Source organism: Crotalus tigris, unplaced genomic scaffold (assembly GCF_016545835.1).
Source record: "Crotalus tigris isolate CLP2741 ecotype Arizona unplaced genomic scaffold, ASM1654583v1 scf7180000019328.220996217465:2438092, whole genome shotgun sequence".
NCBI classification, from domain to species: domain Eukaryota; kingdom Metazoa; phylum Chordata; class Lepidosauria; order Squamata; family Viperidae; genus Crotalus; species Crotalus tigris.
This window is the reverse complement of record NW_024097488.1, coordinates 1,805,426-1,823,104: the sequence shown is the minus strand read 5'-3', so window position 1 is coordinate 1,823,104 and position 17,679 is coordinate 1,805,426. Positions and strand designations below refer to the sequence as shown.

The window sequence follows — 17,679 nt, the reverse complement described above, 5'->3', positions numbered from 1 at the left end:
CAGCTACGCCTCGGCCGGTGCAAGGGGCGGCACCACACATGCGTGGCGCTCGCAGGCAGGGAAAGTCCTTGACTTACGACCGGTTGGGTAGTCCTCGACTTATGACCAGTTTAGTCCTCGACTTACAACCGGTTTAGTCCTTGACTTATGACCAGTTGGGGGTCGCGGCATTAAAAAGGTTGAGAACCACTGCTCCAGAGGAAAAGCGTGGCTAGGCTAGGACCAATTTAATCTTCTGGTTCTCATTTGGGGCAGCTCTATAGAGCACACTGCAGTAATCCACTTGATGGGTAACTAAGGTATGAGTATGAGCAGTGTCTTATACCCCACAAAAAGTACTACTTTTCTAAAACAAAGTTACCACTTGCTTTTCAAACAGGAACTCTGAGTCCAGGGGAGCACTCGTATGGTGCACTGTTCTGTTTGGGGTAGTGCAAACCCATCCAAAACCAAAGGTGGGAAAACATTGAATCCAGCGGGCCCAAAACTTCCATTTTGCTAGAATGAAGCTGAAACTTCTTATTCCCCAACCAACCTCAAAACACTAAGACAGAAACTCATTGTCATCTTTTGGTTAGCTCAGGATGGACATTTAGAGCTATGTATCATCAGCATATTGATGATGCCTTACCTTCAGCCAATGCCTTCATTAAATGTTAAATAGAAATAGGGAGAGTGTAGAACCCTTAAGTATTCCACAGAGAAGGGATTGTAGGCTAGATCTTTTCTCCCAGGAGGAAGGAAGGCCCCAGAAGAGAAGAATCCACTCAGAACTACACCTCCCACTCCTAGCAGCCAAAGCCAGTTCAGATTATTATGATTCACAGCATCAAAAATCAATGAGAGATCAAGGTAAGCAAGGATGGATGCATCACCCCATCCTGCCTTACCAGAGATCATTCACATGTATAATCAATGTCATTTTAGTCCTATACCAGATCTGAAGCCCGACTAAACAGGGTCCAGATAATCTGTTTTTTTTTTCCAGGAATCTCTGAAACTCCAGTGGACCTACTTTTTAGCAACCCTCCTTTAAAAGGGAAGGTTGGAGATGGGGCCAAAGTTATCTAAAACAGATGGATCCAGCAATTGCTTCTTGGGGAGGGGATAACACAAATCTTCCTTATTATAATATCTTGTAAACATTAAACATTGTTATAGGCTTAACTTTACTTCTCATTTTTACCATAGCCAAAGGGTCAGACCACTTAAGCATATTTCTAAGCAGAGAATTCTAGTATTACTGGTCCAAAATGGCAAGGCCCCTTGTCTTCTTAAGAGATATTTTGTGAAAAGCAAAAAAGAAAAAGGTGTCAACGAGAAAACAGTAGTTGGAATCCATTCTATAAATTTTTATAAACAGTATTTAAAAAATCGCTGAACAAGGGATTAGTCAAGGAGCATTTTCTCCTTAAGAAATACAAGGTTTCACCATCTATCCCAAGTTTAAATAGTGCTGTTTACTAATTATTGCCCCATGGTATACATTTTGCTTTTGCCACCCTGATTCTTTATTATTGTTGATTTTCATGATACTGCTGTATGTTTAACTCTTTATTGCCTTAAAATGTCACCATAGTTTCAGCCCAGTTCTAAATTTTACAACTTTTCCATGTGTACCTTCATCCACATAACTGTTGAAAAGATTGAGTGCTATCCCAGACCACAGTGATTGCAGTAGAATGCTCTGAATCATTATCACCAAATTCATTTCATTCATTATTGTCTTTTGTGTGCAGATTTTCATTCAACTCTCTGGATGCTTTTTACTTCACCTTGAATTGCAGTTACAAATAACCTGAAAATCAGGGCAGACAAAGAGCACGGATTAAATGCAACCATATGCTGCACCAGCATAAATGTGATACAGTTTTCTGGCTGCCTGGTTCTTTTATTTTAATTACCCAGATTTCTACACCCCTCTATTCTAGATAGGCTCTAAGGACTTCATAGGTAGATGAAGTTGCTGAATAAGATCATAAGGCAATTTGGGAGTGCATACCACTGACAGGTTGACAGGTACCAGTTCTATTTATCTTTGTCATCAGCATGATCTAGATCAGTGTCCAAATAAGTTAATGTATTGGGTAAGGGATAATAAATTGAAATCCAAAAGAAAAATAGACACACTATGGATTGGCAGCTCACTTGAATTGCAATAGGTCTCTGAACCCAGATGGGTTACATTCCCCAAAGAAGCAAGTGCCATCTTAGTGTACTCTAGGATTCATTTCAGCCACCCAAGGTAGCCTGGAGTGCATGGAATTATTGCTGCTTTGTTTGGTAGCTGTAACTCTCCCTGAAAAGAGAAGACCCGACCATATTGTAATACTTTTGAATTACTGCAAAGAAGATTTTCCCTTGGTTATGGATTCAGAAAATGCAGGTTCGAGAAGTACATGATGTCACCTGTATCTTAAGAAATGGTTTCCCCCATTTCTTTTGACAGGGATAAATGGGTCTGAAAAATGCTTTGCTACAGCTTGATTTCTGAAATGCCATCACAATGAATTAAAGTTTCTGCAGGTCCACATTTTGTTTACCATTTATTACCCCACATCAGCCCTTGTTCCAGTCTACAACCATAGTTAGAAGTACTGGAAAAAGGACCTGTTTGCAAAATGGATACATGATATCCTATCATCTTTATGGCTCTCAATGGGATTTTTAAAACAGATAGAATGGTGGCTTAGCAGTAGAAAAGCTTCACCATATTGCAGATGCTTAGATTTCTTTGCAAAAGCCTAGATATATGCAATATATACAGAAAACATGGAAGAGCTAACAATATATTTCATGTCTCTGTCTTATGGAATGGAGATGAACTAATGGAATGCTGCTTTCTAGAGGCTTCTATTGGTCAGCTGGAGGGAGAGCTTTAGTTGAGTTATTCTGCTCAGCATTTTGGAAGCTGGCAGAGCTGAGATTATTGACAGGTCTTTTATATTGCTTTGGAGGAATTAGGGGATAGAAACTGTGCCTTGTGGAAGAGTCCTCTGTTAATTGGTCTTTAGGAAAAATGGGTTAACACTGAAAATTATCACTTTGGAATTAGGTTCTATGATTATGACTATTACTGAGCAGTGAAAATTATAAGATTGTTCTTTATTCAAGAAGCCTCTGCTATTATATTGTTTAAAAGCTGCATACAATAAGCAGCTCTGTTGCGTTTGGTAAAGGAAAAGCTGCATCCATGAGAACAAACATCTTGTCTGAAATATAAATTTAAGTCTTGCCTGATATTTTCAAAAAGTTAATACATTTAGAACACATCTCAAAACAAGGAAGTATAATATTCCCCCAACATCTTATTCTGGGTATAATTTTTCCCAGTAAAAAGAATCTAGATGGCTAGAACAGTTTAGCACCAATAATGTTACCTAGTTTGGAGGATGAAACGTCTGCAAGAAAACAACCAAGCTCAGAGAGTGTCAAAGACCCCCTCATTTCAACCTTGAGCTACAAATATACTCCTTTATTGGACAATCTACCTTCAAGAGGTTTATTTGAATTTGAGCAGTATTATCTTCATCAGTACAGTGATGAAAATGTTTAAATATTTATTTCTATTCAGAAGAACAAGGATGTCATTTGTCAAAGAAAGAAACTTAAGGATTAGTATAAATTTTGATGAGATTCATTTTGTAAATTTTAATGTATTTGTTATTGTTTCTCCCCATTTTACAAAATTAATATATGTTTGAATTTCAGCTAACGGAACACTTAAGATTGGCCATGCTCGCTAAGAATAATAGAAGTCATACACCCAATTCATCTTGATGTCAATAGGCTGAAGATAATAAATCTATAAGCTATAAATGCTAACACTGGCATCTCCTTTGATTCTGAAGTAATAAAATGTTGCTGTGATGTAAATGCTTTTTGTAGTTGGTGTGGCAATTTGTTCCTGCTTGCAGGCCTGAACCATGAACTGAAAGGTTACAAAGAGAGACTAGTCCTTTTGCTTCACTTTACTTTGTCAAATATTACTTCATTTTCTGATTAACTTAAGTAGCATAATGAAAAAACTGATACATTTCATGCTAGAGGGAATTGTATGCTAATATTCAATCTAGCCTTGGATGATGTCTAAGCTAGAATTCAGCACAATTATTCTCTACTGTGGCCTTACTTGCATTATATTTTAAATGAATCATTGGGGGATTACCCATCCAGTTAGTCCAGAGCAGCTTAGATATAGTCCCAAACATTTCTGGTTTTGGTAAACACAAAACTATTTTTTCTAAATCAGCTTACTCATTGTTGTTGGGAAAACTGCTTCTCTGAGGGTTGTCTGTTCTATTAATTTGCAAAAATAGCAAAAACTTTGCCCCATCTGTGGCTGTTTTGATCATTTATCTCTTCTACAGCCACAAGCAGGGAAAGAGCTAGAAGGACCAAAATAAGGTCCCCCAGAATCTGTCTACAGTAGTGCCATTCCTGACTATTTAAATCAAGGTTTTTTTAAAAAAAAATCTCTCTAGAGGGGGAAAAAAACATAGGCATTTGGAAATGAAGCATCAGCCTCTAAGTTTCCATTGCAGAAACTAGAAGGATGAAGAACATGGCTTCCATTTGACCATCCCAATCATCCTGGATTGTCTGCTGCCAACATATGAAGATGAGTGAATTAATTAGAAGAGTAATCAATATGCCAGTTATGTTGAGCAAGCAGGACCATGATATACTCTGTGTAAAGTCATGTTCAACTTAACCAAATGAATGAAATGTGGGGAGATTCAGGACTAATGAAAGGAAGTACTTCTGAACATAATGCATAATTAAACCATACCTGCCAACATGTCAGAATCAGGAATAGATGTATTGTGCAATGGGCCATGCATAATACATCACCCTATAATTTTGCTCCTCGGCTGCACATATTCCCTCTCTTGTTCCCTAAAGGAATAGGCACGGCAAAATGATGCTAAGTGGGATTGAAACAGAATTTGGTTATTGTAGAATAATCTACTCTAAGCCCATTCCAATGCAGTGGGCAGGATGACTGGCTTTGTGAGTTCACATGTTTATTTATCATAACTGTCATTCATATCAAACAGAATATTGTTTAAACACACACACACACACACACACACACACATCCTTAATAATTTGCAAATAGTTTAAAAATTTGGAGGGGGGTCTGTTTCACAAGGAGTGGGCAACTAATATTGTTGTCGTTGTTAATTGCGAAGTCGTGTCCGACCCATCGCGACCCCATGGACAACGTTCCTCCAGGTCTTCCTGTCCTCTACCATCTTCTGGAGTCCATTTAAGTTCACACCTACTGCTTCAGTGACTCCATCCAGCCATCTCATTCTCTGTCGTCCCCTTCTTCTATTGCCCTCAATCTTTCCCAGCATTAGGCCCTTCTCCAGTGAGTCCTTCCTTCTCATTAAGCGGCCAAAGTATTTGAGTTTCAACTTCAGGATCTGGCCTTCTAATGAGCAGTCGGGGTTGATCTCTTCTAGGACTAACCGGTTTGAACACCTTGCAGTCCAAGGGACTCGCAGGAGTCTTCTCCAGCACTATAGTTCAAAGGCCTCAATTCTTTGGCGCTCAGCCTTTCTTATGGTCCAACTTTCACAGCCATACATTGCAACTGGGAAAACCATGGCCTGGACTATACGCACTTTTGTTGGCAGGGTGATGTCTCTGCTTTTTAGTATGCTGTCTAGATTTGCCATAGCTTTCCTCCCCAGGAGCAAGCGTCTTTTAATTTCTTGGCTGCAGTCCCCATCTGAGGTGATCTTGGAGCCCAGAAAAATAAAATCTGTCACTACCTCCATTTCTTCCTCATCTATTTGCCAGGAATTGAGAGGGCTGGATGCCATGATTTTTATTTTCTTAATGTTGAGTTTCAAGCCAACTTTTGCACTCTCCTTCTTCACCCACATCAAGAGGCTCTTTAGTTCCTCTTCACTTTCTGCCATTAGAATGGTATCATCTGCATATCTTAGGTTGTTGATATTTCTCTCGGCAATCTTAATTCCAACTTTTGTTTCATCTAGCCCTGCCTTTCTCATGATGTGCTCTGCATATAAGTTAAATAGGCAGGGCGACAGTATATACAGCCTTGCCAGACTCCTTTTCCAATTTTGAACCAATCAGTGGTTCCGTGTCCAGTTCTCACTGTTGCTTCTTGACCCGCAGTAATGTATTAATTAGTATTCAGCAATATGTGTATAAGTTTTTTCATTTTTAATGCACTTTTTTAATATCTTGTTTTATATTTTTTCTTCATTTGTTATTTTTTTTAAAAAAAATGAGTTTTGTATTTTTTAATAAAACAAAAATAAAACAAAAAAATACATACATCCAACACCTGAAAAAGTAGTAAATTGTATGGATTGGATCAAGAGTCTATTAGCCTTTGTGAAGCTTTTAAATTCTTTTGACTTAACACATTTGTCCTAGGGCTAATGTTACCTTTAAAATATTTACATCACCAAAACTATCATGGGACACAGAGAAATCATATTGTGCTTTCTAACGCCTCCTTAAAGAAGCTGGGTCACACAGTTGCTGAGCAATCCTAGGGAAATGTCCATTTGAATTACAAAGGCACCAACAAAGTGGAACAAGATGTGCCAAAACAAGCCTGGTGTTTTTTCAGTGTTTGGCTATCACAGACCGAAAAAAAGATGTAATTTCTTTAAGCAGGAGCCCAAAAGTGTCTGAGAAACTGTATAGAATATCACTATTGTGTGAGCAACTAGGAGCCCTGTCATTCTTAACATTGTGATGATGTGCACCAAATGACTTGACATTTTGAAGGTCCACATTCCCCAGGATGGAAGTTTTCAGGATGAAAACCCAAACTGCAACTATGGCAGCCACTGCAGATATTCATCAGGCCTGATTAAACTATACCGATACAATAATGCCTAGCAATTCATGAGAACTGGACAAATCTATAGTAAATACATCCATCAATGGATATGCTTTAGATTAATATATACAGTGTCACATAAGTGTTTGTGAAACCTTTTGAATTTTCAATATTTTTACATAAATATGACCTAAAAATATGATCTGTTCTCCACACATCTTAAAACTAGATAAAGGGAACCTAATTAAACAAATGCATCAAAAACATTATACTTGTTTATTTATTTATTTATTGAGGAAAATGGGTTCATAAGCTTTTAAGCACCACTATATTACTTCCTGAATCACTGGCAGAACAACTTAAAAACCAGTTGCTAAGGAGTTTTTGCTTCAGTTCTGCCTGTGAGTTTCCAGGATGACAATTATAGTCTAGGCCACAGGTATCAAACTCGCCACATCACGTGACATGTTGCGACATATCGTGACTTTTTTTGCATTGCCAGAGCTGGGGTAGGTGTGGTCTATGTATGATGCAACCAGCCCGTGGGCTAGCAGTTTGACACCCCTGGTCTAGGCACTCTTCTTGAGAATAAGCCACAAAGGCACAGTTATATTTATTTCTAGGAAAACATACAAATATACAAATAAGTCAGTCTTGCTAGTGTATGTTTTACTTACATAATTCCATCCTATTTTTCTCTCCATCTTCCCACCATTTCAGTAGGAGGATTTTCAATATCCTTCTTCACTCTCTTAAAACCGACTTCATGTTTGTGGAAACCTAAATAAAAATGATATTTTCCCATTTTTGGCTGACGAAGATAATATACCCTATTTCTGTCTTTATCTGCGTAACAATTATCATATAATTTTCACATTATATTGAGTCAAGACTGATCCATTTTTCTCCTTTCAAAATTTTATTTACCTCTATAGTAAAACTTTTTATGTCTCAGTAAGATGGGATCAAAAAAGATATGCTTACAGTTGGAACTTATTTAACTCTGCCCTGTAGCTAGACCATGGGTAGGCAACCTTGGCTCTTTTATGACTCGTGGACTTCAACTCCCAGAATTCCTGAGCCAGCATGGCTGGTTCAGGAATTCTGGGAGCTGAAGTCCACGGGTCATAAAAGAGCCAAGGTTTCCTATCCCTGAGCTAGACAGTCCCAAGAGTTTGAAGAATTTGCTTAGTTGCTTAGAAGTCAGTTCAGGATGATTTTGATACTTTCCTGAATGTGAATTAAAAAGGAAAGAATCATTTTAGGTTGCAGTCCTATGGCTAAGAAGTTTGAAGCCAATGTTAAATAAGATCATGCAATGTTTGTTAAATAAGATCATGCAATGAAAATTTTTTACAATCTTATAATAAAGCAAAAACTCCTAATACTGTACATGAAGTTCATTTAATTTCACTTAGGAATGTGTACTTGCTCTCATATACCATATACCAGGTGTGATCAGGAAGGCTAAGTTAAATATTCTACAGCAATCACTACCCTACATCTCTTGAATATGACATTGTGGTTACATGTAGAATCTACTGATCGCAACAACTGTTAACTGACACATCATTAGAGACCCAGTACGGTGCGGAGATTAAAGTGTTGGACAAGCACCAGAGAAACTCAGATTCAAATCCACCTTCAGTCACAAAAGGTCAGTGGGTGACTTTAAGCCATTCTGTTTCTGTTAACCCAGCCTAACTCACAGGAGTGTAGGTGTTGGAAAAAATAGAAGGAGGGAGTACTATAACATCATCTTGATCTCCTGAATAAAAAGTGAGATACAAAGCTTACAAATTAAAAAGAAAAATCTGAATAGGGCATGTTCAATTAAATAACTGGTCTAGATGACTGTGACCCTCATAAGAAAGGGATGAATCATTTATAAAATAATTGGGACTTTCCAATTACATATACAGTACCCAGATCACCTTTTTTCTCCAAACAATTGCACTTCAGAAGTTCCATAGCCCTTGTTAGTATGTCATTTTGTGACATCACAGCAATTCTACCTAGATTGTCTCTGTGGCAATTTGCAGATGGGAAACAGGTTTAGGTAGTCTGGGGCTGTGGCAATATCAACTGTCAGCACATCACCTGATCAAGAAGACAGTAAACTTCAATGGGTAATCAAGTTCATTCATACATGCACATTTTAATAAGTCTGTTCAACCAGATACTGCTTTTTCAAAAAAAAACATACAGGGTTTATATTTTCAAGACATCCCCAATTGGGATCATGACTCAGTTAAGTACCTGTGAATTAGTAACTTATTTTACTCTAAATACTACACAGATAAATTAACTTCCTGCAGTAAACTAATATGTCAACTACTTTAGCTAAGCATTTTGTGTATGAGTTTTTTATAAGATTTTATTTTTCTTACATCATTGTATACTTTTTGGTATTTTTATACTGTTAATTTTTTGTGAGCCAGCCAGAATCATGTTTTAGAAATGAGATGGGTAGATGTATAAATTGAAATAATAAAGTACAATATAGTACATCTTTGGAGGTTTTAGCTGTTCCTATTAATAGCCCTGCAAAAATTCCAAACATTAAAATTATTCCTTAACTCAGAGATTCCTTTGGCATGATGAACCTGAAGCCTTTTTGCTCTATTTGTTCAACTAATACTCTATTATGTGAAACCATGTGAAGATGCAGAAGAAATGAGATTTTGTGTGTAATGAGGAAAATTGGAGCATTCATCTTTCTAGTACTATGAGTATAGGATATAGAAAAAAAATTGTTCGTATATTTTAGACTTTAGGGCAGTGGTGGCAAACCTATGGCACGGGTGCCAGAGGTGGCACTCAGAGCCCTCTCTATGGGCACACGTGCTATTGCCCCAGTCCTAGGCCTTCAGCTGGGTTTTATAAAACCTTTTCGCTTTAGGCCTCCACCGCCGTGTGCAAAAAAAAAAAAGGTTTCATCAATCAATTTCAACTTTTCGCGAGAAAAAAAAAGATCTTGCAAAGTTGGAATTGATTGATTGAACCTTTTAGTCCCACCCAATCTGCCGTTACCATGCAGCCACACCCAGCCAATTGGCCACACCCACCCGGCACCCGACGATGCATAAGTAGGTTTTGGGTTGCAGTTTGGGCACTCAGTCTCTAAAAGGTTCGCCATCGCTGCTTTAGGGCAACCTTTCAAAAGATATTTGTATATATTTCTATAAACAGAAAAACACTTTCATTTCATAGTATCTTCACCTTCCTTGCTCTGAGATGATGTCCCATCAAATTAGATTTTGTTCTTTTTCATATTTTATTTCATAGGCTGGCCTTTTCACATCAATGCAAAGGCATATCACGAAGTGAAAGCTATTTTCTTTAATGATAAACTAGATCTAACAGTTAGTTATCATCAAACTGCAAAAACACCATACAAATTTCAGAAAAATGAGAAGTAAGGAACTTTATCATATTGTGCTCTATACCAGCTCTGCTGCTATAGAGTTTTTTCTATCTGTTGTCTTGATCAGGTCTGATTTTTAGACACTTTCCATGGCAGCATGGTCCCTTGACCTAGATTAGTAGCTGTGTTAGAAGACCTGGACGCTATGTTGATTAACAAGGGAGAGGAGTTGTATGCCCAGCTGGTTATTGTTAGTGTTTTATTTTGAATATATATGAAACCTTCTCTTTGTTCTTAGTATCCTTTACTGAACTCATTCTTTCTAATACTATCTCTACAATTCTCAATAGTTTTCTTGTACACTTTGGTTATCTGTACCTCTTTCCTGTCTGCCTATGTTGCCCAGCCCTAAGTGCCTTACAACAACTAATAAAAACAATATAAAAACAAACAAATCAAACTCTTTCCTCCAGGTGCCAAACTACTTCTACTGTAAACAAGTCAGCTCCATTCTGATTATTCTGACTATTCCAAAGAATCAAGATGGCTATGGAGAAAGGAGGTCTCAAAGGTCCTACCAGAGGATAATATTTGAGGAAAGAAAGCTGGAGCAAGCCCACTCTATCTGACCTAGTAGAAGAGACTGTTCTGCAAGTAACCTGGAGCTGCATCATGTGATAACTAGCACTTTGAATTGCACCTGGAAAACAACTGGGAGACAGTGTAGCTCATGCAGCTCATACAGTAATGTGAGTGAACAAGGGAGTATCCAAAACTACAGGCACCACTGCAATCTGGAGCAGTTACAGCTTCCAGATGGCCTTCAAGGGCAGCTTCATGTAGAGTGCATTGCAATAATCCAATGAGGTTCAGGAATGAGTGCAATTGGCCTACAACAGCGGTTCTCAACCTTTTCATACGGTGACCCCCGGCCACACAGACGTGCCCCATGCGTGGCGTGCATGCACGGCGGCGCCCCCCTGCGCGGCGGTGCCCCCCTGCGCGGTGCGCATGCGCAGCGGCGCCCCCTGAGGGGGAAAAATGGCGGATCGCGTTGTTTGGCGACCCCCATAAAATGGTCGTTCGACCCCAAATGGGATCGCGACCCATAGGTTGAGAACCGCTGGCCTACAAGATAGTGATGGTGATGATTATTTCATTTGCCACCGCTTATTCCAGCAGGAGGCAGTAATGCAGGAGAACCCCCAAACTACATATCACTTCTATCTGGGGGAAGTGCTATCTCTCCTGACCTCAGAGGATCAACAACCCACAACCACTCTGGCTTGCTAGAATTGAGTCATAGCTAGTTTCTCCCCATCCAGGCCCTTAGAGTCTACTGAGCAGGTACCTGACCAACATCACATGCCTGGCATAGCATAGAGATCATCAGCATATTAGCAATACTAACCCCATGCAACTAATTGATCTTTAATCTTTTACAGACCAAAAAAATGTACTACACTCAGAGAAATGTTGTTTGAAGTTCCAAGTACAAATAATCCTTGACTTACAACAGTTCATTTAGTGACCATTCAAAGTTACAACAGTACTGAAAAAACTGACTTATGACCGTTTTTCACACTTATGACCCTTGCAGTACCGCATAGTCACATGATCAAAATTTAGATGCTTGGTAACTGGTTATATTTATGATGTTGCAGTGTCTTGAGGTCATGTGATCAGCTTTTGCGACTTTCTGAGAAACAAAGTCAATGGGGAAGCCAGATTCACTTAACAACCATGTTACTAAATTAACAAATGAAATGATTCACTTAACAAAAAAAGCCATAAAATGGGGCAAAACTCATTTAACAAATGTTTCACTTAGCAATATAAATTTTGGGCTCAATTGTGGTCGTAACTTGAGGACTATCTGTATTCAGAGAAAATGGGGGAAATCTTTCAATTATAATTTGTGGAGAAAAAACATAGCAGCACATACAGAACAAATGCTGGCAACCAATCTTGACAATGCAGGAAAAAGGGAGTACAGAATATTTCTGGCAAGTAATATGGCATGCTATAGAACCCTATATGAAATTTAAAACAGCCCAGGAGTTCTATGGCACCATGAGGATTAATTAGCACATTTGTGGTTGCATAAACTTTCTGCAACTAAGCTCTTATTTCAGATATTTAATCTGAGCAACTGATGCATATTACATACATGGCTGTACAAAATACAATAGCATAATAATGCTAAGCTGTCATATTGCACATTGTATATGTTTATAGAGTGCCTCACACACAGCACCTTAGTAATCTTTACAGTCTTGCTATATGGTAAATATCCCCATAATCAGTTACAGAATAGGATACAAAGCGCATATTAGCCCCAGAAAATCTTTTTGCTATAACATAGTTCAAAGTGTGCAGCAATACAAACAGAAGAGTTTATTCTTAATTTTCACTTGTTCTAGGACTTGTATTTGTTTATATGTATAAATTAATCTTTATATTTTTGCATCCTTATGTTTGCTGATCATGAGCTCCAGATTATTTTATTAACTAGCAAAACCCCAACTTTTTCCTGAATTTCAGATAATGCACTTTTCTATTGTCCACTCCATTTAGTACTGTGCAGAGACCAGATGGCAAACATGAATTAGAAATTACTAATATTTCTATTCTTAATCCATTTGAAAAATAACCAATTATAATTTAGGTAAAAACTATTGCTTTTAAACTCCTTCTACTTTCCACAGAGTCGGACATATTGAAGATACATATTCTACTCATTCTAGTTCATGTTATTGACAACTAGACTGCTTAATTTTTATTCTTTTAATTAAGAGTTGACTTAATATTGGTTATCATGTTTCTTCCTGGTACTAAATATTACATGTAATAATGCAATTCTATTCCATTCCTATTCCATTAAAATATACAGGAGAGTTTTTAACATTTTTTCAATAATTTAAAAATTATGCTTTAGAAAAGTATTTTCCACCCTATATATTTTCCAGGATTTAGATTCATCAGCTTTTCTCACATGGTATGGAAAAGCAGCTGCAGATAACAGTGGCAGGGAAGGTCTGATAACTGATTTACTACTCTGCTCACTTTCCAAAAAACAAAACAAAAAACCAACCCTAAAAAACAGGGGAATTCACCAATCTTCAAAATAATAGAAGAAAGCAATAGGTAGCATCAAAAAGTCTGTTGTGAATATTTTCTAACATTCAAAGTAGAAAATGTAGCTGCTATAATTCAATTTTAACAGAACTGGATTCAGGATATAAAGACCATAGCTTTCAATATTAATTTTACCTAATCTCTTCTCTCTGTAGCAAAGGATGTAAAAATCAAGTGATTTCTAGTTAGTAAGTTATTTGTAGTTAAAAGAATCCTATCCCCTCAAATAATCCAATCCATTAATTACACCCAACCCCCTCCCCCCCCCCCCCCGCAAAATTGAAAGATCACTGAGCATATTCTCAGTTTTCAAAAGCTGACAGTAATGCCAACTATTACAAAAAGTTATCCTAAAAGAATAATAATTTATTCAAAATATAATTGGATATTTGTAATAGCACTGCAGTATTAATAATAGTGTGTTTTTTCCTTCTTCAGAGAAAACTTATTTGCTTCACCTACATCCACACATCTGCATAGGTGGAAAACTGCAATATTTAAATATAAGTGAGCTGTAAATGCAGCTTCCCCCAGTGAATGAAGCAGACATAGAATACTCTTGTCATCCAGAAATTGTAACTGAGAACTGTGCCTCTCACAGTGAGAAAAATCCTGCTCCTCCCTGTGGCCAAATGTAAATGCTCAAATAAGCTCACAATGGGAGTACAAGCAAGTGCTGACAAAATCTATCTATATGTCTTCTTTTCTCATATGAAGTCATGCCATTACTTGGGAATATGCAGGCCTTTCCCTGAAACAGCAAAAGTCTCTTCTAATTCTGAAGTGTTATAAACTGTATTGGTTCTAAATGCATGCTGAAACCACTCTAAATAAAGTTAAGGCTGGAACATCCAATAGAAAATGTCACAGCCCACAACAGCACAGTTAACTAGTTGGGGGGGGGGAGACAAAAATCAAGCTTTGTTTACAGATCCTTCTGTTAGACCTTTCCTTCTACTTTGTTTTCTAGATCTAGAATATCTAGATACAAGAAATCAAATATAGATATCACTTAACATATGAAAACATGCAAACACACATATCAGATATGCTTGTTTGCTGCTACACAGCTTATATCAACCTTCATCAGAGCCAGAATCAAGCAGCAGTTAACCAAGCTGCAGCATACCAGTTTTAATATTGTTTCCTACTACTAGCTATCAGTGGCCATCGCTGAGGCCAGCAGAGCGAAAAGCAGCAGCAGCAACACTTTAGTTGTGCTTAGATCCAGATTCATCGTTTACTGAAATAGTGCTTCCAAAACTTTAAGTAAGAAATTAGAAGCTATATGTGGTTTGGTTTATTCTTGATTAATGTGATGATTAAACTATGATCTCTGATTGTTTTACAAGGCCAGGTTATTGTGACTTATTAAATAAATCATAGTTAAAGTAACTGACTCAGTGTGTTTTATAAAGCCTATACCTTCCTTTCAAGTCTACAGCAGAGATGTTCTTATTTATGACCTTTACAAGTCATTTAGGGAGATTTTTCAGCTGGTGAGCAAAATAAAATTATGCTAAATTTAATAAAACATCTGTAACCCACTATGCTCTCCATTCAAATAAGTCTTAGCACTGGAAAAATGTATGACACTGAATAATAATGATGAGAAAGAAAACCATCCCTTATCCTTACTCCCTTTATAAAAAAAAACACAGAAAACAAGTTAGCTTCCATTGTGATTTTCTTTTCAAACTGTCCATTTACTAGAGGGCATTCTTTTACTCCTAGTCAGTTTCATACCTATACTATAACAACTGAACTCCTATCATAGAAATCCAGTGATTTTTGAATTTCCCAATCTCTTCCTCATCCAAGATATCACTGTATTGCTAGGATTTGGCACAATGATAGCAATACGTCAAAGCTAAATTATGGATTAACATAAATGACTTCTATAAACCAGACTCAATAGCACAGCAGTGTAGAATTTAAAATATACTCCTGTTTGTAGGACTTCCAGGACAGGGCACCGGCAAGTTTTAATATTGTAGATAATGTGTCGTTTTTCTTTGTTCACCTGGCATTTTTAGCAGTAATAATGATACCAACAGCAGCGTACAAAACTGAGGGATGCTTCGATCAGAAAAAGCTTACAGTATGGGCAAGCAGGTACAACACCATATTCCTTTCTAAAAGGCTGGGAAAGGCCACGGGCAAGCAGTGCTAAAAACACCCCGACTGGCACGCAAAGCCATCCCGTTTCGACCCCCGGCATCGCTAATTGAGGTTCAAAGCCTCTGTAACTCCAACAAGCTCTTCCCTTTATTTGTGCCATCCGCTGAATTTTGCAACGGCCACCCCGGGCAGCCCAGCTGGGACGCCTGCTGCCGGCACCGGGAAGAAAGAAAGCCTCCTGAGCCTATTAAATTGGCAGCTCCAGCCACGCTCTTCCCCTCCCTTTGGGGGTGGCGGGAGCAGCCCACTATGACTCAGTCATACCGTGACATCCAGCAAAGGCAAGCGAAGAGAAGGGAACTCAGCAATGGCTGGCTCTCCTCAGGCATGGCAACGGGCCTCCTAGCGGTCCCGCTCGCTCAGTAAGTACTGTAGAAAGGCGGGAGTTAGGCGAGAGGCCTGTAAGGCCGACCTAAACCGGAGCCGCCGTTGCCCCTTTAAGAGAGGCCGGACGCGTTGTGTTTAATGTATCAAATTGTGGCGGTCACGTGAGGCCCTGGAGAAGGGGTTGAGGAGCAACGCGGCGGCAGGAGCAGCGCCAGAAGCCATCGTCGCCGTCGCCGGTCTACCGAGCTGGGGAGCGAATGGCTGGCGCTGACTGCGGCTAGGGTGGGCGCAAACCCGGGAGGAAGGAGGGACTGAATCCAGACGAGGGTCCGAGCTAGGACAGCGGCTTCCACCGGACTGCGCGGCGATTCCTCCCCTCCCCCCTTTTTTTGTCCTTGCGCTTCTGGAGGCTCCACGCTTGTTATTCCTCGGAGTCGATTGATTGATCGATTGACAATCGTGCATTAAAGGGGCCCTGCCGTTGGGTAACTGAAAGCTGGGGTCGGATTGAGCTCCTGTTCTTTTAATCCAAGCCGGGGGGAATCCTGCGATGCGCCCTTGATCTTTAGTCATCTTTCCGCCCTTGAGTTCCTTCATACTCCGGTTCTTCCTCTCGTTCACCGCGACCCTAACGCGCCTTCGCCATCCCGGGAAAAGCGGAGGGAAAGAGGCAGCATCATCTCTGCCTGTTTCCGGCGCCTGCTCCCCTTCACCTTGATTGCGACCCTTTCGATCTGCTCAGCATACTTCATTTAATTGATTTTATTGGGCCATCCACTCCCTACTTCGGACTTGTTTTATATTGCAAACCTTAGAGGGGGGAGAAGGTTGTTAGGTTTTAATTTGTATCTGTAAGGGGGGAAAATCTTGGCGAAGCAGGCAGAGCTTCTTAGGTTCATCACTCCTCTGCCTTGAATGGGGAAAAGGTTTTTGAAAATACATGTAGGCTTTCTGTACTGGATATTAATAGATAAATGGACCTGCTTTTTAATTTATTACCCTATTTTCCTGTTTCGGAATTCCCATATTCTTTCTTGTCATCGCTGTGGGTGATAGTGTGGTAATAGTAGCCCCCCTCCCCCATTTATTTTTCCTTCTGTTAGGCTGAAATCGTGGCTGTGTTTCTTGTTGTTTCTTTTTTATGTGACACAGGTCTGATCCATTGGTCTGCTAGCTCGTTCTGTTGTGACTGAGGGAGAGCTGAAGAAGAGAGGTGCTGAAGAGAGGTGTAGATACACATATTTTTAAAAATACATTTTTACTTAAAAGGGGAACTGAAGGGACCCAAGATGGCTGGAGATGGTTGCAAGGAGTATGTAGGGGTTTCTTTGATCTGATAATAAAAACTAAAAGACACAGCAGCTGCAGCTATATAAACCCAATTTAGAACACTCCGCTTCTCCCCTTCTCCTTCGTGTATGCCTTTCTCTCTCTTTCCCCCATCAGGACACGCTTTGCAGGGTGGTGCCATTCACCAGCTCCCCTCCCTTGTCTTTTGCATGTTTGTTTCTATTTCTCTCCCCTAAATCCCACAAATTAAAAATAAAATCAACTCAAAATGGCTGAGGACTGAGTAGGTCCTCTTGGAATTGTACATTTCAGCAGTTCTCTTCTAGCTCTTGTCTGTCTTCCTCTTCTCCCACCCCCTTGCAGGCTGGTTCCAAAAGGAGAAATAGCTTTCATGTCAGAAGGAAAACAGAGAAGCAAAGGGGAAGAGGCGGGGTCTGGGCTTTTCATTAGCAGTTGAGAAATTCCTTTTCAGTTTGATCAAGGCATACTTGTTTTCCTTCCAGCGAGAGCAAACCATCACTCCAAAAGGCTGAGGATTTTGGAG

At 39.2% G+C, this 17,679-nt stretch overlaps 1 protein-coding gene and 1 long non-coding RNA gene across 3 annotated transcripts in view; one reads left to right on the top strand and one right to left on the bottom strand.

The window, feature by feature from the left end:
- Positions 1-92: 92 nt before the first annotated feature.
- LOC120316271 lies at positions 93-15,904 on the bottom strand. Its single transcript, XR_005558907.1, has 3 exons — positions 15,783-15,904; positions 7,510-7,612; positions 93-1,798 (listed from the first exon to the last, which is right to left on the bottom strand). It is a non-coding gene; the product is annotated as an uncharacterized LOC120316271 (long non-coding RNA).
- Positions 15,761-17,679, top strand: part of TRIM8 (tripartite motif containing 8) — a 64,901-nt gene continuing 62,982 nt past the window's right edge. The window contains exons 1-2 of one of the 2 annotated variants that reach the window (XM_039361641.1): positions 16,021-16,127; positions 16,998-17,071. The gene's annotated coding sequence lies outside the window, so the exon portion shown is untranslated. Of the gene's footprint in view, positions 15,881-16,020; positions 16,128-16,997; positions 17,072-17,679 lie in introns of those variants that run through there. The other variant, XM_039361642.1, reaches the window with a different exon arrangement.